The sequence below is a fragment of the Neophocaena asiaeorientalis genome, unplaced genomic scaffold, assembly GCF_003031525.2.
Source record: "Neophocaena asiaeorientalis asiaeorientalis breed wild unplaced genomic scaffold, Neophocaena_asiaeorientalis_V1.1 scaffold102, whole genome shotgun sequence".
Lineage (NCBI taxonomy): Eukaryota > Metazoa > Chordata > Mammalia > Artiodactyla > Phocoenidae > Neophocaena > Neophocaena asiaeorientalis.
In genome coordinates this window covers 1,560,484-1,584,067 of record NW_020175078.1, presented here as the reverse complement: position 1 = coordinate 1,584,067, position 23,584 = coordinate 1,560,484, and positions in this window count along the sequence as shown.

Below are 23,584 nucleotides of genomic sequence, written 5' to 3'. Positions count from 1 at the left end.
AGCCCACGCACAGCAACGAAGACCCAACGCAGCCAAAATTAAATAAATATTTTTTTTTTAAAAAACTGCTGAAAGAAATCATAGCCAGAAGAACTGTCAATAAATCTGACTACCTGAAAATGAAAAGTTCTGTGTCATATATAAATTTAAGACAAAGGACACATTGGGAAAAATATTTTAAACATTCATGATAAATGACAGGAGCCATCAATCTATAATATGCTGATATAAATTGATTAAATGAAAAAAATCCTTAAATTCAATAGAAAAATGGTCAAAATAACAGCTAGCAATTCTGAGAAAAATAAATACAAATGTCCAGTATATATACAAAAAAGCTCAGCTTCACCAATAACACAATAAATATGCATTAAACAGTAGAAAACCCATGAGTGCTGGAAGTAAAAAAAATTCTCATTCAATACTTGGAAGATGTTAAGTGTGAGAACTGGTACAATCTCTAATGGAAAACAAACTGCCATTATGCTCACAGTGCCACAAAAATTCCTTTCTTTGGCTGTATTAATTCTATGTCTGAAGTCCCATCCTGAAACTATAATCAGATATGTATTTACTATGGCATATCACAGTGTAAGTTTAATATAAATAAAAAACTCTCAAAGTCCCACAATCAGGAGATTTACAGTTATTATACATCCACACGAAGCATTATATAGTGTCACTAAATCATGTTTGCAAAGAATATTTGATAACATGCAAAAGTGCTCATAAAGTGTCAGAGGGAAATCAAACACGATACGAAGTGGGATAACAAGGTATCATAATAGTTATAGAATAGTTTAATATGTTAAACTATTATATTATGAAACTATTAAAATATATAGCTATTATATAATAGTATAAACCATAGTTTGTGTACTCAGGGCACTTCCATGTACATCACCCATTTGGTTCTTATTTGGCAGGAAAGAAGGGGAAGCATTACTTGCTTTCTTGGGTTGATGAAGATATAGATTCAAAGCTGAGGTTTTATCATCATAGCCTGTGTTCTTACAATACTTAAAGTAATTATAGGATATTTCAATTTTCTGAAACTGTGCTTGAGTTCCTCATACCATTAAATAAGAGGTAGTATATTTTTTGAGTAGCTAATGTGAGCCAGGCTTCTCCCTGGGCACAGAGATACACTGGTGAACAATAATGAGGTTTGCTTCTCTTGTAATGTAAAACCAAGTAAAGGAATAGGAAGACCAAAAACCAAATACACATATAAGTATCATTCCAGACCTCAAAGTCATAAAAAGAAAATAAACAGAGTGTCTTAATGGAAAATCAGGGTTTGTGGAGTGATGGGAGCAGAGGTTTCATTCGAGTGTTCAGGGAAGACTTCCAGGAGGAGGTAACAACTTAAGCAGAGACCTGAATGATGAAAATTAGCCATGGAAAGATCGGCGGAAACGAAGTTTCTGGCAAAGGGAACAGCATATAGGAGGGCCCTGAGGCAGGAAAGAGCTCAATGAGAAACCCAGTGTATTGATATGGGTTCTCCAGAGAAACAAACCAATAGGATGGATACACACACATACATACATACACACGTGGATACACACACACACACACACATGTATCTGTATATATATTATACTTTATAAGGAACTGGCTCATGTACTCATGGGAGCTGAGAAGTCCCAAGGTGTGCAGTTGGCAAGCTGGAAACCCAGGAGAGTCAGATATTAATCTCATCCAGGAACACCCTCACAGATACACTCAGAATAATGTTTGACCAAATGCCTAGGCACCCTGTGGCCCAGTCAAGTTGATGATGCATGAAATTAACCATCAGACCCAGTGAGGCTGCAGTATGATGAGCAAGGGGGAGATGGTGTGAGGTAAGTTTGAAAAAGAATGCTTGGGTCAGATCATTCTGGGCTGTATAGGAACAGCATAGAATAGACCATAAATAACATGGAACCCGTGTCCCTCCACTGGAAGGCATTCAGAGGAAGCAGAACTAAAACTGACTGACTGCTTAGAATAAGTAGGATTTATTAGCAAGCTGGGGAAGGGCATAGTATCAACTAGAACAATAAGATCATGGTGTAAAGCAGATTTATATTATGACTGTCTGATATGAAAGGCCTGTCATTCCTTCAGTTATTCCATTCATTGGAGAGGAAGTGGCGCTGAACTAACTTTTGCCAATAGTGCTTGTATTTTAATTCACATTTTAAGAAAGTTTAGATATAATCAATGTTAAGCTCATTTTTAGAATCCACGTTTTTCCTTTATTATACTACCTTACGTTTTATGGTATGAAGAACTCAGGAACAGTTCCAGATAATTGACACACCATCTAAGTAAAAAGTATCAAAAATTGTTCACACTTTGTATAGGTTATTAAAATTAACAATCAAAAGTTTAACAATAAAAGGCAAATGGGCAATACTGTCCAATCTTATCAGTCATGTGAGGCTATGATGAATGCAACTGATCATAAATGTAAGAAAAATAAAATCTTTATTGTGAAAGAGTAAACGCACATCTTAAACCTCAGCACTGCAACATAAATGAACAAAAAATTCTGTTAGATTTCAATACTTGGTCAATTTAATTTTATTGCAGCTAAACTCATCTCTTCCCCGTGAGCCGATTGGAACATAAACAGATATTTATGACATTTTCTAACTATTCATAGTTCAGTGTAAAGAAAACATCTGAAAATGCTTTTTATTTATTTTGAGGTAGGTAAAGCTGAATAACCTGCAGAAGATAAAAGACAGGCTCTCTGTTGTGCCTTTCTTGGGTTTTGCTTTTTTGCTTGCTCTTAATGTCTCTTTATATAAGGCTGGAGGGAGAAAAAACTTTGGGAAGTTTGGGATCGGTTATTTTCTATTCAACTCACATATGTCCCACATTCAACCATCACAGCTCTTTCTACCTCTTTTCCCCTTAACATCTGGATTGACGCCCTTGCAGAAATCCAGTGCTGGACCAGCTCAGTAGTTGCTTTCTCTGCATCTCTCCCAGTCTGCTATTTAAAGATGCCCCAAGTAACACAAATTCAGCGTCTTCAACCTCTGATACGCTTCCAGTGCTGTACATAAACCTGAATTTCCCTCGTCGGCCTCTTGCCTTTCCCATGCCTTCACTATTTCCCTCAAGACACCTGCTCAACATTCTGCCTTACACTGAGTAAACACCTTTCAACGCTACCCTGTTTGTCACAGAAAACAGGTGTCTTCCTAACGGTTTCCTTAATATTCTAAAAATTTCCCCTTACCTAGTCTGGTCTTGTCACTAAATTATCCCCACAGCCTCCCATTCCTGCCACACCCCAAACCCCAGTGTAGAAGGGGTTCCTGGTCTCATGTGAACTGCTCTCCCCACCTCGGCCCTTGCACCTGTTACCTGCCTGCCTAGCTAGGTCTAAGCAGACGTGCTTTCCTGGTTATCTCCTTTTTCTCTTTTTCTTCAATCACTTCCCTGAACATATTTAAGTCTCTTTTACTTAAGAAAAACTAGACACCACCATCAAAAACCCAAATATATACCTTCCCTCAACATTAACCAACTAAATCTCTCTTCTTCACAGCCACACTTCTTAGAAGAGAAACCCATGTTGATTATCTCCATTGCCTCCCTTTGCAGACTTCAGGCTTGTTCTACGTACTGTTGTCTGGAATTTTCCTCAAAATTTCATGAAAATTGCTCCTGCCAGGGTCATCAATGCTATCTCATTGAACAGGTCCCAATTCATTTTTAAATAAAATTTTAAAAAAAACATTTTGCAGCCATGGATCCTATTGCTCGTGTTCTCTTTGCTGACACATTTTTCCCCTTGAGCTTTATGTAATACTGTTCCATGGCTTGCCTCCTACCCTGGGAGATCCTTCTCTACACCTTTATAGGCTCATATTCCTTCTTAACTCTTTAAATGTCCATATATCTCAGATGTCTGCCCTTAGCCCCCTTCTCTTTACATTTTACAAACTCTCTGGGTGACTCTCTGCTTTCATGTAGCACTTGGCCTGTTCCTTCCAATTATTATTCACAGTCCTGCTGCCCTCTTCAGGTCTAGACCCTTACAACTAAGGTGATCATAGGATTTCATGCCCTGATCTGGGCTATTTTGAGAGTGAAAAGGAGCACTAACTAGAACTTCATCATGATAGCAGGCAGAGACTGGGATTCACCTTGGCAGACCAAAGTACATGGTCATGCTACTAAAAATCAACTGACAGTCTTAAAAAATTACAGAGATATATCATAGGACCCAACAATGTCACTCCCAGGTATATACCCAAGAGAATTAAAAACATACCTTCACATAAAAATTTACAGCAGCATTTTTCATAATAGAGTGGAAACAACCCACTTTGATGTGCATCAACTGATGAATGAATAAACAAAATGTGGTATCCTGCAACTTTATCATAAAGTTGTAGGATACAAAATTAATACACAAAAATCTCTTGCATTTCTGTACACTAACAACCAAAGATCAGAGGAGAAATTAAGGAAACAATCCCATTTACCATCGCATCAAAAAGAGTAAAATACCTAGGAATAAACCTACCTACAGAGACAAAAGACCTATACCCTGAAAACTGTAAGATACTGATGAAAAAAATCAAAGATGACACAAACAAGTGGAAAGATATACCATGCTCTTGGATTGGAGGAATCAATATCATCAAAATAACTATACTACCCAAGGTAATCTACAGATTCAACATAATCCCTATCAAATTACCAGTGGCATTCTTCACAGAACTAGAACAAAAAATTTTTTAATTTGTATGGAGACACAAAAGACCCCAAATAGCCAAAGCAATCCTGAGAAAGAAAAACAGAGCTGGAGGAATCAGGCTCCCCGACTTCAGACTGTACTACAAAGCTACAGTCATCAAAACAGTATGGTATTGACAAAAAAACAGAAATATAGACCAATGGAATAGGACAGAAAGCCCAGAAATAAATCCACACACCTATGGTCAATTAGTCTATGACAAAGAAGGCAAGAATATACAATGGAGAAAAGACAGCCTCCTCAATAAGTGGTGCTGGGAAAACTGGACACCTGCATGTAAAAGAATGAAATTAGAACACCCCCTAACACCATACACAAAAATAAACTCAAAATGGATTAAAGACCTATATGTAAGACCAGATACTATAAACCTCTTAGAGGAAAACATAGGCAGAATGCTCTGACATAAATTGCAGCAATATCTTTTTTAATCTGTCTCCTAAGTAATGGAAATAAAAATAAAACCCAACAAATGGGACCTAATTAAACTCAAAAACTTTTGCATAGTAAAGGAAACCATAAACAAAATGAAAACACAACTCACAGAAATGGAAGAAAATATTTGCAAACAATGCTACCAACAAGGGATTAATCTCCAAAATATACAAACAGTTCATGCAGCTAAATATCAAAAACAAAAAAACCCAGTCAAAAAATGGGCAGAAGACCTAAACAGACATTTCTCCAAAGAAGACATACAGATGACCAATAGGCACATGAAAAGATGCTCAACATTGCTAATTATTAAAGAAATGCAAATCAAAACTACAATGAGATATCACCTCACACCAGTCAGAATGGCCATCATCAGAAAGTCCACAAACAATAAATGCTGCAGTGGGTGTGGAGAAAAGGGAACGCTCCTAAACTCTTGGTAGGAATGTAAATTGGTACAGCCACTATGGAGAACAGTATGGAGGTTCCTTAAGAAACTAAAAATAGAACTACCATATGATCTAGCAATCCCACTCCTGAACATATACCTGAAGAAAACCATAATTCAAAAAGTTACTTGCACACCAATGTTCATCGTAGCATGGAAGCAACCTACATATCCATCAACAGAGGAATGGATAAAGAAGATGTGGTATATATATTCAATGGAATATTACTCAGCCATAAAAAAGAATGAAATAATGCCATTTGCAGCAACATGGATAGACCTAGAGATTATCATACTAAGCAAAGTAAGTCAGAAAGAGAAAGACAAATACCGTATATCAGTTATATGAGGAATCTAAAAAAATGAGACAAATGAACTTATTTACAAAACAGAGACAGACTCATAGACTTTGTGGGGGAAGGGATAAATTAGGAGTTTGGGATTAACATATACACACTACTATATATAAAACAGATAATCAACAAGAACCCACTGTATAGCACAGGGAACTCTACTCAATATTTTGTAATAACCTACATGGGAAAAAAATCTGAATAAGAATGGATACGTGTATATGTTTAACTGAATCACTTTGCTGTATACCTGAAACTAACCCAACATTGTAAATCAACTATACTCCAATATAAAATAAAAATTTAAAAAAATAAAAAGCAATGTCTGAAAAAAATGTGGTATATTCAGACAATGGGATATTATTCAGCCATAAAAAGTAATGAAGTACTGATACATGCTGCAATATGGATGAACCTTGAAAACATTATACCAAGTGAAAGAAGCCAGACACAAAGGCTACGTAATATATGATTTTATTTATTTTAAATATCCACAGTAACCGAATTCATAGAGACTGGGAGTCTATTAGTTGTTTTCCAGGGGCTCCAGGTAGGGAGGAATGGGGAGTGACTACTAACATGTCTGAGATTTCTCTGTGGAACAATGAAAATCTTCTGGAATTGGGTAGTAGCAGTGGTTACACAGCTTTGTGAATATACTAAAAACTACTGAATTGTACACTTTAAAAGGATCAAATTTATTAAATGGGCATTATATCTTAATAAATTAAAAAGAAAAAACCTTGACAAATAGAACTTTCTACCGTGGTGTCCCACATCCAGGTACCAAACTGAATTCCCATTTCTTATCTCGCTGAATGGTACCACCCTCCACAGAGACACCTGAGCCTAGAACCTGGGAATCATCTTTTACTCGTTTCTTCTACCCCTGAATTCAAAGAGCTCTCTTTTACCTTCTTAATCTCTTGTATCTCTTCTCTTTGCTCCATAGACATTGTCTCACTTGGGGTGCACATTTTTCAGTTCTTTCTTAACACATTGCTACTCATTCACTCAGCAAGTATTCATCAAATGTCTATTATAGGACAGACTCTGTTCTAGGTACATGTGATGCATAACGGAACAAAACGTACAAAGATCTGGTCTGGAGAAGCCTACATTCTGGCAAGCAGAGTATGAAACAAACATAAAAGATAATAAGTAAGCATATTATTAGATGGTAAATTAAAAGGTAGTGATTGCTACAAAATAAAACAGGGTAAGGAAGATCAAGAATGCTGGGGGGGTAGGGGGTTGCTATTTAAAATAGGGTGCTCAGGACTTCCCTGGTGGCCCAGTTGGTTAAGACTTTGCCTTCCAATGCAGGGGGTACGGGTTCGATCCCTGGTCGGGGAGCTAAGATCCCACATACCTCGCGGCCAAAAAACCAAAACATAAAACAGAAGCAATATTGTGACAAATTCAATAAAGACTTTAAAAATGGTCCACATCAAAAAAATCTTTTAAAAAATTAAATAAATAAATAAAATAGGGTGCTCACGGTGGGCCTTGTAAAAGGGTTCCATTTGGACAAAGATTTCAGCGAGGTGAGAGTGTATCGAGAGCAAACCATGGGAATATCTAGAGGAAAAACATTCTCAGAAAGAGAAACAGAATTCTTTAAAGGAAGAACGTCTGGAGAATTTAAGGACTGATCAGGAAAGAGGTCAAAATGACTGGAAGAGAGTGAGCAAAGGAGAGAAAGTATGTGAGGTTAGAGAGGTGATGGGGAGGACAAGTTATGTAGCACATTTTAGGGACTTTAGGTTCCCTGGCTGTTACTCAGGGTTTTGAGCAAAGAGTGATAAGTTTAAAGAGAACTGTTCTAGTGCTGAACGCAGACTTTTTAAAGGGTAAGAGTAAAAGCAGAGAGACCCACTAGGCTTCTGAAACAGGAGATGATGACGCTGATCGAGTGGTAGCAGTGAAGGTGGCCAGAAGCGATAAGATTCTAGCCACATCATGACCGTAGAGCTATAGGATTTACTTATGTATTGGATGCAGGGTGTGAAAGACACAGAAGCCAGGTGGTCCACAAGATTTTTGGCCTGAACAACTAGAAAAATGGAGATGCTTTCCCCTGAAAAGGAGCAGGCTTTGTAGGGGAAAATCAGTAGTCCCATTTTGGACATGCTGAGTTTGAGTGTCTATCAGTCGTCCTAGTGGAGGTCTTGAGAAGGCAGATGCATATGTGAGCCTAAAGTGTGGAGGAATGAGCTGAGATTTATACATGTTAGTGAGATGTCAGCATATAGGTGGTATGAGTATAAAGTAAATAGAAAAGAGGATCGGGACTTCCCTGGTGGCGCAGTGGTTAAGAATCCGTCTGCCAATGCAGGGGACACAGGTTTGAGCCCCGGTCCGGGAAGATACCACATGCCGTGGAGCAACTAAGCCCGTGCGCCACAACTACTGAGCCTGCGCTCTAGAGCCTGTAAGCCACAACAACTGAGCCCACGTGTCACAACTACTGGAGCCCGCGCGCCTAGAGCCCGTGCTCCGCAACAAGAGAAGCCACCGCAATGAGAAGCCTGCGCACGGCGACGAAGAGTAGCTCCCGCTCACCGCAACTAGAGAAAGCCCGCGTGCAGCAACGAAGACCCAACGCTGCCAAAAATAAAATAAATAAATTTATTAAAAAAGAAAAGAGGATCAGGAGTGGTGTTCCAGGGCACCCTAACATAAACAGCTGGGGAGAAGAGGTGGAATCAGCAAAAGATACCAAAAAGTAGTGCCGGTGAAAGAGAAACCAAGAAAATGTGTGCCCTGGAGGAAAGGTTAACAGAGGAGATCTAAGAAGAGGATTTATGCCCCTGTATCAGTACCAGTGCCACTTCGGATGAGGACTGAGAACTGGATTTAGCAAAATAATTTCTGTGGAGTGGTGGGGCTTAAAGCCCAATCATAGTAGGTTTACAGAAAGAAACTGGAAGGAGAGGAATTGGTTCAGTGAGTAGAGATGACTCTCCTGAGTTGTGCTATGAACAGAAGCAGAGAAACATGGCAGTAGTTGGTGGGGAAAGTGGGCAAAAGAATTTTAAGATGGGAAGAATAACAGCATATTGTATGCTGATGGAATGATCCATGGGTGGGGGAAAAAAATGTCTTGGAGAGCAAAAGAATTGCTTTGAGTAGGCCAGAGGGAATGGGATCTGGGAATGGGAGAGACTGGTTTTAGATGGGAGTCCAGGGACTCTGTGTGGTGCCAGGCAGGAGGTGTCAGGATGCACAGACGCCAAAGGCGGGTAGATGTGGTGTTGAGCATCTACTGGATGGTCTCTTCTGGCGGCTTGCATCTTCTCAGTGAGTGGGAAGCAAGGTCTACAATGAAGTATGAGTTTCTGGGAGGAAGTAGCAGTTTGAGGGAAGAGAAGTGATGCAATAGTGTCTAGGGAAGTGGAGGAGTGAATGGACTTAAAGCACGATTGCTGGGCAGCACAAAGGACCCAGAGGAGGTTGCTGGTCATGAATATAAAATGAGATCTATGGGTGAAACTTGGTGTCTCTCTCACTAGCCTATTGTTCCACGTTTGCCTTGTTCACAATTGGAGCCCCGGCGACTAGGACAGCGCCTGGCACGCAGCAGGGATCCCACCCCACTCTGCCAGCCCTCTAGCCCCTCCTCCCTCCCATTCATTCTCCACTCAGCTGTCGGAGAGATTACTCTAAAATCAACGCCATTCCCCTGCTTACATTTTCACACCGTGGCATCCCACAGAACCCAGAGTAAGGTCTTAGCTTTTTACCACAGTGCAGAAGCCCTTCATAGTCTGGTCTCCGCTTAGATTTCAACCTCATCTGTTGTGTTTACTCTCATGGGCCACGTGCCAGGGCCAGCCACAACAGATACCTGGCTGTTCCCATAATGTTCCCCTGCTAGCACTTCTGGATTATAGCCTTAAGCTGATTACCTCCTACTAAGGTTTTAGGGACTCCGTTCAGAAATCACCTCCTTCAAGGAGCATTTGCTGAAATCCTAACAGTGCCTCCTCCCAGGCTGTGCTCTATGCCCCTGTGTACCTCAATCACAGCACTTCCCGCACTGTATTATAATTGCTTCTTCTCTTTGTTCTCAAAGTATTGTATGTAAATCTAGGACAGAGCATGGTATTTATCTGTATCCTGAGCTACTACCACAGTGTCTGGCATATAACAGGTGCTCAAAAAGTGTCTGTGGAATGAAAGAAGGAAAAATGAGAGTCAATAATGGTTGTCTATTGCCTATACAGGCAGGGGCCAGTGAATGTTAACATATAATATATAACAGGAAGCTTCAAGGCAGCCATTGTTATCCTTTTTGGATTATTTGCTTAATTCTTTGACTCTTCGCTACTCCTAAATGTATTTTATGGTATTTACAAGAAAAATTTTACAAGTAAAACAGCTGTAATTTATTTCAGATTTGATTTGCAGACGGGCCATCAATAGAACACACTCTTTGAACAGCTTTTCAGATCCTGGAGTTAGGTGGCTCTGGGTCATGCTCTCTCTTACCTACCATTACCATGGTGGAAAGGAGGGGAGAGGCACACGCTCTGGATGCCGTCAGACCAGGCTGGATATGCACCCCCTCTCTTTACCTCTTTGAGTCTCCATTTCCTCACTTGCAATAAGCTTACCTGGAGCAATACTGTAAGGATGGCATTTTGTAACTGAACAATAAATACCAGTTAGCTATTATCATTGGGACCTGGGACTCTCATCGTTGAGGCAGCTGCCCTGAATAAGGTGTGGTTAGAGCTGAAGTAAACCAACCATTCCACGTGACAAACGACCTCTTTCCCTACGCTCTGAAATCTGCTGCTTCTCCCCCTTAGGGTCTTAGTCTAAACATCCTCACCTTCTCCGCTTACTCCCTCTAGATGAGTTCTCGCTACACCTGCCCCACTCTCTCTCTCCAGCTCCCCTGTCATCATAATTCTCCAGTTCCTTCATGGTACTGACCACCATTTGTAACCCTAGAGTACAAGTCTTATAATTGGCTTGTTCAGAGGTATACCTCCAGTGCGTTGCCCAGAGTGTAGAGCATAACTGATAAGTAATCAATAAATATCCGATGAATGGATAAATCACACTATATTCTGATCATACTGGCCAACCAATGTGTATAGGATCTTTGGGGAGTTAACGTCAGTGAGATGCCTAGAAACTGTGTCTCTGCCTACCTAATGTGAGGAGATCATGCTTGTCATCAAATGGGGTCGGCTCCAGGTGCTAGGGGTCATGGTTTCTGAGACATCATCCCCTCTGTCTCCCCACTGGCAAAGGCTTCACCACTGAAGAATGCTGGCAGTTATGCCAAAGGCGGTTCTGTGCTTACAGAACAATTTGTAAGCCTTCAAACGTTCTTAGCAATGGACAGACACAGAGAATATCCAGAAAAATAGGCTGTTTCTCAAATGAAGCCTCTGTCAAAGAAAGAAATGTAATGAATATAAAATCTACTGGCCATGCCTTAAGATAAGAATTGCAACCCAGGGGCTTCCCTGGTGGCGCAGTGGTTGAGAATCTGCCCGCTAATGCAGGGGACACGGGTTCGAGCCCTGGTCTGGGAAGATCCCACATGCCGTGGAGCAACTAGGCCCGTGAGCCACAACTACCGAGTCTGCATGCCTGGAGCCTGTGCTCCGCAATAAGAGAGGCCGCGACAGTGAAAGGCCCGTGCACCGCGATGAAGAGTGGTCCCCGCTCGCCACAACTAGAGAAAGCCCTCGCACAGAAACGAAGACCCAACACAGCCAAAAATAAACAAATAAAAGTGGGGTTTAAAAAAAAAAAAAAATCGCAACCCAGCTCCCCACGTTTGCTCAGAGACGAGGGAGCATGCCAGAATGTGTTAAAACACTGATCATGCCCTGCAGTCGCTTACAAGCTGGCTGGAGAAGTTGAGACTGACATCCTTGAAATCTAGTGAGAATACAAGTTGATATAAATCATGGACTAAACTGTGCTTTACAGAGGAGTACTACTAAAGTTATCGTAACTTTATTACGGAATGCCCAAGGAGAGAGAAGGTCTGTGAAGGCTAAAAGCTTCCCAAAGGGGACGTGGCTTGAGGAAAGATTTGAAGTGTCTGAAGTGTCGGGAACAAGGGAGCTGTGGCCAAGAGAAGGGGGTCTGATCGAAGAGTAGCACCCCCTGCCGGTGGAAGGCTTGCCCTCCGCATAAAGGGAGCACGGCAATGATGGGAAGGAGGCACTGGAAGTGGGCAGTTACTGCAGTCCCGGGACCCTGAGCCAGCCGGCCACAGTCTGGCTAACTGCACTGTATATTGAACGGCCTACCTGCAAAAGTTGTGGCTTTCTAGCTACTTCTCTGCTGCTTCCTGCCTTCCCTGGAACAACGCAAAGCTAAACCAACACCACCACAATAACTGCAACAAACGAAACAAAAAACTCTCTACCCCCAGGGCTGGCAGCAGGTGAAAACTGCAGGCTCCTGCCAAAGGAACCATAAGGACAAGCATTTACGAAAATGCATCTGACTAAACGGTTGTTATTTCCCATAAAGGATGAAAGATGGAAAACAAATGACAGCAGGACGCACAGCATGCTTGTGTGTGTGTGTGTGGAGTGTTCTTGCATGATGTGTGTGGTGGATGTGACTTGAGTGTGCATGTGTACGGCATATGTCCGTATTGTGTGTACTACGTGTGTACGTGAGTACAGGGTGTGGTGTGTATGCTGGTGCGTGCGTGTGCGTGTGCATGTGCGTGTGTGTAGGGCACACGTTTCCTTCCCTCCCTTGGCACCTGCTTAGTCATCCTCAGTTCCTGGCTCCCTAAGAGCCAGAAGGAGGTTTGGGGTGCAGTGCCCTGCTCCTTTTTCTACTTCCAGGCACACCTGGCATCGCCCTTGTGCCCACTGGCCATCTGCGGGACCCTCCACCGGTTTCCTCCTCAGTGGCAGGAGGGGGCTCACTCCCCTGGGAAGGCAGAGGAAGTGACTTTGATGGATCGTATTGCTCAGGGAGGCCCCAGGCTTGCAGATTAGAGAGGGAGACGGCTCCTGCACGCGCCTCCACCCGGGGATTGTTCTGATGAGATAATTTTTCTCATTAACCTTGATAACTCTCTGCTGATAAACGGATCTCTCTGCACTAACACAGAACTTTTCTTTTTCCTTCAATTCCTTTCAGTCTTCTACACTTTCCAGGGAGGAGTACTTGGAGCCTGGTGGTGGCCTGCTGCAACCTAGCTGTTTAGTGGTTTTTGCCAGCTTCTGGGTGCCCGAACAGACCCGGAGGGAGCAGCTCACCAGTCCCTGTCTTCTGAATCCTGAATTTTTTAGGCAAAAAGCTCTCAACAGACCTACACCAAATGATTTAGAGATTTAAAGAACGCCTGAGGGCAGGAGATGGGGCCCACCTGCCCACACTCCCCTTAAACTGCCTTTAGCCTACAGCAAAATCCAGAGAGTTGCTTTAGCTCTTTATAGTCACGCTCTTATTTCAGACACTCTAGCCTCTGCCCCAGTCGTTCCTGTGCTGGGAAGTAGTATAGCACATTCATAACCATTACTGGGGGTGTCTTCCCCAGAACACTTTCTCTTCTCCCCAGTTAAAATGAATTTTTGTATCATGTACATACTTCCCTCACAGTGTTTTGTATGATGAATTGTACCCATGATTCAAGATTTTTCCCTCGGTAGGCTGCAAGCATTTTGAGAACACTGGCTGTTCTTTTCATCTTTGCGTCCTCAGTATTAACACAGTATCTGGCACATAGTAAACACTTGATAAGTGTTTGTTGACTTTTGATATAAATTAGGTAAGACATGAAATTAGGAAGTACTTTGAATGCTTCACGGAGTTCAATGTTAAGGGGAAGTTATTAGCCTAGGTTGCATTGTATCCATTTGGGGCCTAATGTCAGACCCTCCTAACACCTCATCTAGATACTGAGTGTCTTCCCAGAGTTTCTCATAAGGGAGAGAGAGGTCAGGGCAAGTTGATATATTGAGGCTCTTAGGCCATTATCCTGAATAATTGCAAGACTGGGGAGCAAGAATTTAATATAGTGACAAATTACTTTTATGAGAACCTAATGCAGCACAATTATGTTGTCTATAAGGTTAAGTACAGCATTTGTTTATAAAATAATTCACAATACACTAAAGTATTGATATAATCCAGATATGGACCACAAGTGAAATGATGACTATTTTTCAAGTGCGCCGCTGTGAGGTTACACGTAATTCAATTTAGAAATGACAACAAGAGTCTAAGTTCAAGCGCTTTCGTGGGTATGATGCGCAGGCAGAAGCTCTTCTTGACTGCCAGTCCCTGATCTGATCCTCAACCACACACATACACGTACAACTAACACTTTCCTTTCCTCCCTCAGCCAGGAAGAAGCCATTTTATAGCCTTTGCTTATAAACTGAAACTCAGTTTTGGAAGGATGCCATGTGTTTCTAAGGAAGTGAAATTATCCTCATAACTCATTAACGAAGCCAACAAAGATGTTATGTTGGGTCATCAGGGCAGGGGGAGTGGAATTTGAAGAACCCTAGCTGGTTTACAACCTCAGGGGTTGCCCAGGTGAAATCTGAAACTGGCCTCCCCGCCCCCCATACAGGGGTAAGAAGAGACAGAAGAAAGAGGCAGACCACTCCAGATAGGTAGGTGGCAGGATTAATATGCCAGGGAACTTACATATGAGGCATGTCTTGGGCAGCTGTGAGACCAGGAGATCTCCATACCTGCCTGCCAGAATTTTAAAAGTTGATATAGAGGCCTTAAGTGGGTTCAGTCATGTATGCCATCCATGATCTCAACATCCATTGCTCTCTCAAGGCTCCTTCCAAATGTGGGGAGGGTGGGCAGAACGTGCCTTCTAAGGACAGGAGAGGGGATGAGGAACCTCTGATTGCCCGGGTCCAGCTCGCGGGTCAACTGGAGGTCACGTCCCCTCCATAACCTCCTCCAGCCACTCTCCAGGCTGTCTCCCCTCTGCAGAACGCAGGGAGGTGTCAGCGGGCAGATGCTGTGGAGTTGGAGCCAGCGTTGGATGTTTGAGGAAAGACTCAGACTAGATGGAGAGGGGTGCTGGTCCCCCTTTCAGCAGGGGTGGTTCTTAGACTCAGTGGACCAGTTGTTGCTGATGCTTCTGGTCTGAAGAGCCACTGCACTATAGGAACCTGATCCCAGAAAAATGCCAGGTTACCCCAAAATTATTAGAACTGGGACAGGAACCAGGGGGTGTTATTTGAATCATAGAGAATTTAACGATGTGAAGGATCTTATAGAGCATCTAGTCCATACCTTCATTTTATAAACAAAGAAACAACAGGGATCCAGTGAGATGGAGTGACATCATTTTAAAAATAGATGACTCGATGTTATACCCAGAGAGATACATAATTGGTCATAAGGCCAACTGAGACCACCTAAGTGGTTGTCTCAGCTATTAAAGATGACACAAAGATCAAAGTAACATGCACGATGGTGTTAAGAGGTAAACACTTGTTCTTTATCTAAAGATTCTGGTTCCTGAATTCAATGTAAGGAAAACTATGTTCAAGTTGTGCTCCATAAAATGATCTGACTCCGATGTGCGAGGCCCTCTGCCAGGTCCTCAGAATGGAGCTCCCAGTCCAGTGGCAGACACATATTTTTGACAATATGGTTACAGCTGGCCAAAGACAAGCTCTCAGAAAAGCCTGGCCTCCAACTTGTTATGAGGACATCAGACCTGCAGGTTATGGACGAGTACCATAAGGAACATGGTTGCAAAGAAGTGAGCTCCAGCCTTTTGCAAATGTAGAGGTGGACCCCAGTCAGTGAAACTTTTCAGCTATTGACTCACGCTTCGAGGAAGCAAATTCCAGTCACAGCTAGTGGTTCTCGTTTTCTGCTTTCATCACACGGCTTCAACCTCGCTCAACCTCAGTTTCTTGTCTAGCTAATGAGGTGAAGATTTAATAAAATGAGATGATGAGGCACTTCCCGAGTGGTGCAGAGGTTAAGAATCCACTTGCCAATGCAGGGGACACGGGTTCGAGTCCTGGTCTGGGAAGATCCCACATGCTGCAGAGCAACTAAGCCCATGTGCCACAACTACTGAGCCTGTGCTCTAGAGTCCGTGCTCTGCAACAAGAGAAGCCACTGCAATGAGAAGCCCGCGCACGGCGACGAAGAGTAGCCCCTGCTCGCCGCAACTCAAGAAAGCCCACGCACAGCAACAGACCCAACACAGCCAAAAATAAATAATTAATTTTTTAAAGAAAGAGATGATGAGAGTACTGTACATCACACAGGGCCTGACATGTGGAAGACAATCAAGTTGTAGCTTATGCCAAAGTGAGAGAAAGAATATTTAGGCTAATTCCAGATACGCTTTAATTTTGTTTATGCTTTACCTCCATTCTATAAAATGGGTAACACTATTATCCCCATTTCGCTAATAAAAAACAAAGGCTCAGATATTTGGAGAAGCTTGATTAAGGTCATACAGTTAGCATGTACAGATTATGAATTCAAACCCAAGACTGTCTAAAACTAAATTTTTCTTATCAATGCATTCTTAATGATACTTTAGCCTGTGGCAAGGAAAAAGTCTTAAAAGGGCTGTTTGTTACCTGATCCAAGGAAGGAGCTGACCTATAGTGCTTTTCTTTTGATGCTGTGGTACATTACCACTGCAGTTTTCTTAACATTGTTTCATTATGAAACAGAATTAAACATTGGATCTGTGGCAAATCGCTACAGTCCTCACCCCCTTTTCTCTTACATTATTCTGCTTCTTTCGTTTATATTACGTATTTCCTCCCTTTGGCATTTAAACTTTGGCCCTTGAATATATCTTTAATATCTCTCCTTGCAGAAGAGCTCTGATATATCCACACAAAGGCTGTACAGGTAAGTTTATAGCAGCTTTACTTGGGTAGAAAAACAAAACAGAAAAAAGAGAAACAACCCATATGTCCCTTAACAAGTGAACGTGTAAAAACATTGTGGTATATCCATAAGATGGAAATTAGTAGCACTAAAATGAAATGAACTACCTATACATGCAAGAACATGGAGGAATCTTTAAAACAATATGATGAGTGAAAGAAGCCTGACACAAAAGAACACATACTGTGTGATTCAATTTGTCTAATAGTCTAGAACTGTAGTTTTATAGCCAAACTAATCTATAGAGACAGAGAGCAGATCAACGGTTGCCTGAGGGCAGGATGTGGAGTAGCTGGGGAACTGACCTTAAGAGACAGGGGGAGATTTTGGGGGTGATGAAAATGTTCTACATCTTGATTGTAGTGGTGAATGCTATACAAATGTATATATTTGTCAAAATGCTTTAGACCATATACTTGATTTTTTAAATTGGCTTTTGCTTTGGCCAACAAAAGGATGAATAACAGCACAAAGCCTTTGAGAAAGCAAAGTATTGGATAAAGGGATAAGGTCAAATTAGGTCCACTTTGAAAAATGTGCTGAGGGCTTGACGGTTGCAAGATTCCTCGTTTTCCCTGAACATATCGGCTATGGGATAGTCGACAAGACCCAAACCTGAAGAATTCCAATCACAGCATTCTGGATTTGTTTCTCTAAGACAGTACAAGAAAGCAACATAAGGAACGTAAAAATCTCACATCATGGTGGAAAACATTCAAAGTGACCCTCCAAAAAGACTTCAGCATGCCATAATTCTGAGGATTTTATCGTGAACTTAGGCCAGTCGTGGCAAAGGACTGGATGCAGAAGTGATAGAAAAACATGAAAGAATGGACTGATTCTGAAAAGTAGCTGGTATAAATGGACAGAAAATCATATTACTCTTCACTTGAAATAAAGAAAGAAAATTCCCAATATTTTTGAATGAAGAGTTGAGATTGGGTTAAGGAATCTAGTCCTCTAAACAAGCCAGAACACCACAGAAAACACCAAAACACCACAAAAAAAAACACCCCACTAAAACCAAAATGTAAAATGGGATACTCCACCTGGGAACTTTTATTCGTGATATTTGATCTGGAACTTGACATCTCATCAACATGCAAATAATGGAGGAAACTTGAAGATTAGCTAATGCAGGCAGCTCGTGTATAAATCTGGAATTCACCAAAAATGCTTTATTTTCTTGATAATCCACACAGACCCCTCAGTGTGTTACCTGGCACAGAGTGAGAGCTAAGTAAATCTTTGCTAGAAAGAAGAGGGGGAAAGAGAGAGGGAAGGGAGGACTGTATTTTAAGTTTTAGCAGGATGTATTTATCTAAAGACAAAAAGAAACGTATTTGATAAAAAGTTCAGTAAGTAAAAGACATTAACATTCCTCATTTACTTTACACTCTCTAACTCCCCCCAAGTAACCTATTGATTAGTGAGTTAAAATAATTATTAAGAGTAACTTCAGAAGTCCATAATTACAAATGGCATAAATTGGGATGGCTGCTTAGAATGGATTTCTATGTCTCTATTCTCTCAGCAAACTCTGGGCAAGGAAGGAGGAAACATACATAGACTCCTCAGTGCACGGCATGCCATCACATCTAAGCATTTGACTTCAGGAGTAGGAAATGGGCCATGGTTATTGAGTAGCCATGGCAGTTCAGCTGAAGGATGATCAGTGAACTTCAGCGCAGACACATAGTTTGAGTGACAGAAGATAATTCTCATTCAAGCTAATGGCGAACTTGAATTAGATTCATGGTGTTAGAAAGTGAGAGAAGAGTAAGGCTTCCTAAATGAGAAAAAGAGAATCTCTTTGGTGAGCCCATCCTTTTAGCTGGAGTTCCTTTGATAGTCCATGATATTGAAGTTTGCATTTTCAAAACATCTTTTTCAGTTTAGATTCTTATCACTGTTCTTTGTTGGCATTATTTAGTATATTTTCTCAGAAAGAGGCTGGAAATTGCCTTCTTTCCTCCAGGAGAGAGTAACTGAGCATTGTAAAGGTTTTCTGCCAAAAAGCATGGAGCCTCCGATAAGTAATCGCATCCTTCACCCATGATAAATAAGCTATTAAAAATCAAGAAAAAAAAGAAAGGTAACAGCTGTCATGTCTGAAATGCACAGTTCTGTGGAAACCTCATTTATAAGAGTCTTCCCCATTGTTTAGCCACAATGCTAGGGTCTTCTCTATTTATATTTTTGTTTGGGGATTTTTTTTTTTCTTCCCCAGGCTGAAGTGCTTTGTGCGTGAGACTGAAAAGCTGCCAGGACTGGTCCATCTGGCTGACCAAATGGACTGCGCTCACTGAAGCATTGCCAGATGTATATCAGTAGAAAGTTTAATTTCTGGACCGTCTAAGGCCCCAGTTCTTTTCTTAGTTTAATGGAAGCCACGTTTCTATTTTCCAGAAACTCCTTCAATTGGCCTGAGTGTCATCACCGGGTGTTGCCTCCTATAATCCTGGTCCCAGTCTCTAGAGATCACCCGGCTCAAGACTGCAACCTCTCCTCTGCAGCCCAAAGCAATGAAATGAGTTTGACGAAAAAGCCTGTGCCAAGTGGAAAATCATTGCGTTACATTTGATGACATGTGTCTGACCTTGAACAACCTTAGGAGCCAGAGTAGTCACTGCAGTTAAGTTATTTAGTCTAAACTGCTTAATTAAGAAATAAAATTTCATGGAATTCCCTAGATTAATTTGCACTTATACTGAAGAGCATCAACATTTATAATCAATTTAAAGAAGAAACAGGCCTAGCGTATTTCACAGTTTGCAGTGAAACCTAATTGGATTCATTTGAGCTGAAATAGGAACTAGAGAGAGATCTGATATATTTTTAATCCCCCACATCTTAAGGGCAATAATGGGCATTTAATCTTTGTGAGACACCGAGTTTTAGACTTAAAATTACAGAAACTGTGGGTTTTGAAGATAAACTGCTTGATACCCCCATGTTCTTACCTTTCAGGGAAGGCATCTGGCAGGGCTAGATTGTAACAGGCACTCAGGCAGGGCTGGCCTACATACAAGTCATGAGTAGGAGACGCGCAACAGAGGAGGGGGCCTGGGACCAGCAAGGGCCTTGTCAGCCTCTGTATGTGCTTTACGTGCTTTCTACCCAAACCTTTCACTTTGTTTTTGGCCACGCCATGCGGTTTGCAGGGATCCTAGCTCTCCGACCAGGGATTAAAGCCACGCCCTCGGCAGTGAAAGTGTGGAGTCCTAACCACTGGGCTGACACGGAACTCCCTCACTCCTCATTTTTTAAATGAGAGTGTCAGGATTAGAGTGTTTAGGAAGGGTCCGTCTGAGATCTAGGGAAGGGATTTGAGGAGGAACAGACTCAGAGTTAGAATATTTTTGAGCTCCTGTCTCTATGCTAGTCAGAGATCCTGAGATATCTGGAATTAAGACAGCAGTATTAGAAATAGAAGAGATATATTCTGGGTAATATCAAAAGAACTTGGCCATCTACTCGGAGAAGATAAAGGGGAAGGGAGGGATGAGGGAGTGAGAGAAGACAAGAATGACATATGTTTCTGCCTGGGGTGACAGCTAGGCATCCATACATCCATACACCCAAGTTTGTCTGGGGATGTGCTGGTTAATGCCTGTAGAACCATCCTTTATTCTCCATTGTGTCCTAGTTTGGCAGATAGATTTATATGATCACTCTAGTAGAAGGATGAATGGCAACCACACTGAGAATTCTAGGGAAGAGACTTGTTCAGTGGAGTTTTGGATGTATTGTATTTGAGATGCCTTTCGTAAACTGTATTTATTCACTCACCTTCTTCAAACCTCTGTTTAAATCGCTCTTTTTCAATGAGGTTCACCTGACCACCTAATTTAATCCTTCAACCCGCCCCTTGACCCATCCCTGATCCCTCCTACCCTGGTCTACTTTTTCTTTAATCTAAGTACTTAACATCATCCATCATACTGTAAAATTTATTTAGCATTCATTTGTCATTGCCAGTAATCTGCTATGATGGAATCTCCTTGCAGACAAGGACCTTGGTCTCTTCTGTTCGCTGATGTATTCCAACCACCTACAACAGTGTCTGCTATTTAGTAGGTGATCAACAAATATTTCTGAATGAACGAGTGTTCTGAATGAGCTCAACAAATATGTATTGAGTGCCAATTGCTTTTTGAGCTCATGCATCTATCTTAGTCAGAGATGTTCAATAAATTCCAGGATGTTCAATAGAAAGTGAACACACATGATTCCAAACCTCAAGAGAGGGTCTGGACTAGAGTTGTAAAAGGATGTGTCAGGAGTAAGCACATCATGTTTGAGCTATGGCATGATTAATACCCCTTAGTGAAATCATTTTAAGTGAGGTAAGAAGAGGGCTCAGGACAAAGCCTAGAGATTAAGAACAATTAGGGGAAGATGTGGGAAGAAGAATTTGGATGGAAAGTAAGGTAGGAGTGGCCAATAAAATAAATGCAGTAGGCAGAAACAAGAAAGAGTAGTGTCATGGAAAATAAGGGAGATTAAGCAAAAGTCTTTTTAAGGAGGGAACTGTCAAAAGCATGAAGTAAACCACATTATTCAAGTAAAGCCAGAATTGCCATCAAGTTTACTAGAAAGATAGTTGTTACGAAATGCTGTGGCCCTAAGATTCATGCAACAAAGGCCTAACCCCTAACGTGACTGTATTTGGAGAAAGGACCTTTACAGAGGTAACCTAGGTTAAATAAGCTCGTGGGGGGGGAGCTAATTCAATAGGACTGGTGTCCCCGTAAAAAGAGAGAGAGACACCAAGGTTGCAACCTTACAGAGGAAAAGCCACGTAAGGACACAGAGAGAAGGCAGCCATCCTCAAGCCAAGGAGAGAGGCCTCAGGAGAAACCAACCCTGCTGACACTTTGATCTTGGACTTCCAGCCTCCAGAACTGTGAGAAATAAATTTCTGTTGTTTGAGCCACCCAGCCTGTGGCATTTTGCTATGACAGCCTTACCAGATGAATGCAGTGGTCATTACTGACACTGAAATAACAACATTTTCAGAAGTAGTAAAGGCTGACACCACAGAGCAGTAGGGTCGAGAGTGAAATGGGATATGGAGGGTGAGTACAGTCCCATTTGTATAGAATTGTAGCTATGTGGGAGGAGAGAAATAGCCCAGGAACCAGAGGGGCTCTGTCGAAACCCCAGGACAGCGCTACTAAAATGTGGTTACACAACTTTCCAGGAGACAAGCTGATCATCTTCATACTATAATAGAGTACAGAATATAATATGTAAAATTATGCATATTGATGAGAGCATATTTTTTGTTTTGTAACTGAAGGAAGTCTTGGGAGAGTTTTTAATTTGAAGCAGGCAGGAGAACCTTACAAGAACATTACCAATGAAGTCTGCACTCTTTTGGTGTGATTTTAGGTTCACTAAATCAGCTGGACCTCCTAATCTAAATTATATTGTGTTAGTGGTATGCCTCTCAAGCTGTAGAAAGCTTAAGTCGTCGCTCAGAGTTTTTAATGCACTTCTATGGGTTTTTTCCCCCTCAGCGTTTATCATTGACAATTTAAAGTCAGAACTGAGTTTTTCTTTCTAGAGGACACAGTTTACTAATAGAACTTCCCCGAATTAGTACTTTACGCTTTTTAAAGTGAGTCTGCGTTCACTGTGTCCTAATTCCTCTCTCCCTCTCCGGGAATTTGCTCCTGAAGTCACTCCACATCTTCCCTGCTTCACCAATTTCCCATCATAATACCAATGCATTGTTAGTCTCCAAGATTAAAAAAATAATAAAACACACCGTTTACTCACATTACTCAAGGGTTCAGTCCTTTGACGTCTCAAGTTCTCTACGAAACCCACTTCTTAGAAGGTCTCGTGGTGATTCCGCGGAGATACACATCATCTCTAAGGTGATGACTCCTAAATCTTTCCCCTGGGCTTCAGTCCGGTAAACCTAGGCATCGACAATTAACATGTCAAAAAAAAAGGAAACCTCTCGATTCTCAGCACCGTCTCTAACCCAGCTGTTACCACTAATATTCTACTTAGCAATAAACAGCTTAATTCACTCAGGTGCGCGGGCCAAAACTTAGCACTCAGCCTTGATACTTCTCTTTCCCAATCCATCACCGAAGTTGTGTTTGCTTAAAATGAGATATAATTAAAACAAAACAAAACAAACACGGTGAAAGAGTCAACTCTGAAGGCGAATTCTCTCCCATCTTTGCCTTAAACTCCCTCCCTCTCCAAAGGGCTCAAGTTCGTCCCCACAGTTGATGTCGGCTCACCGCTTGGCCGTCTGGAGGCTTCCCGGACGGCCCCAGAGTAAGTGCACCAAAGGGGTGAAAAGTCTTCTGTTACAAATTAAAATGGAGCCAGGCCTCTCAGCTACCCAGGGACGGCTCCCGAGAGGCCGGGGGCTCGGGCCAGTCAGAGCACCCCCGGAAGGCTTTTCACGCACCACGGGGTCCGCCCTTGTCCTGCCAAGACCGCCGCAGTACCCCACGCGGCCCACTGTCCTTCCGTGGACATCACTCTGGCTGCGGCCACCGAGGTGCGTCCCCACGCTTCGCAGGAGGGCCTCTGTGGCCAAAGTCTTCCCCGCAACCAGAGCCGGCCTCAGCGCTGGGCCGGGAGCGGTCCCCCAGCGCCAGCCCTCTGGAAGGGAGTGTGGACTGGATGGGGGGCGGGGATAAGGCG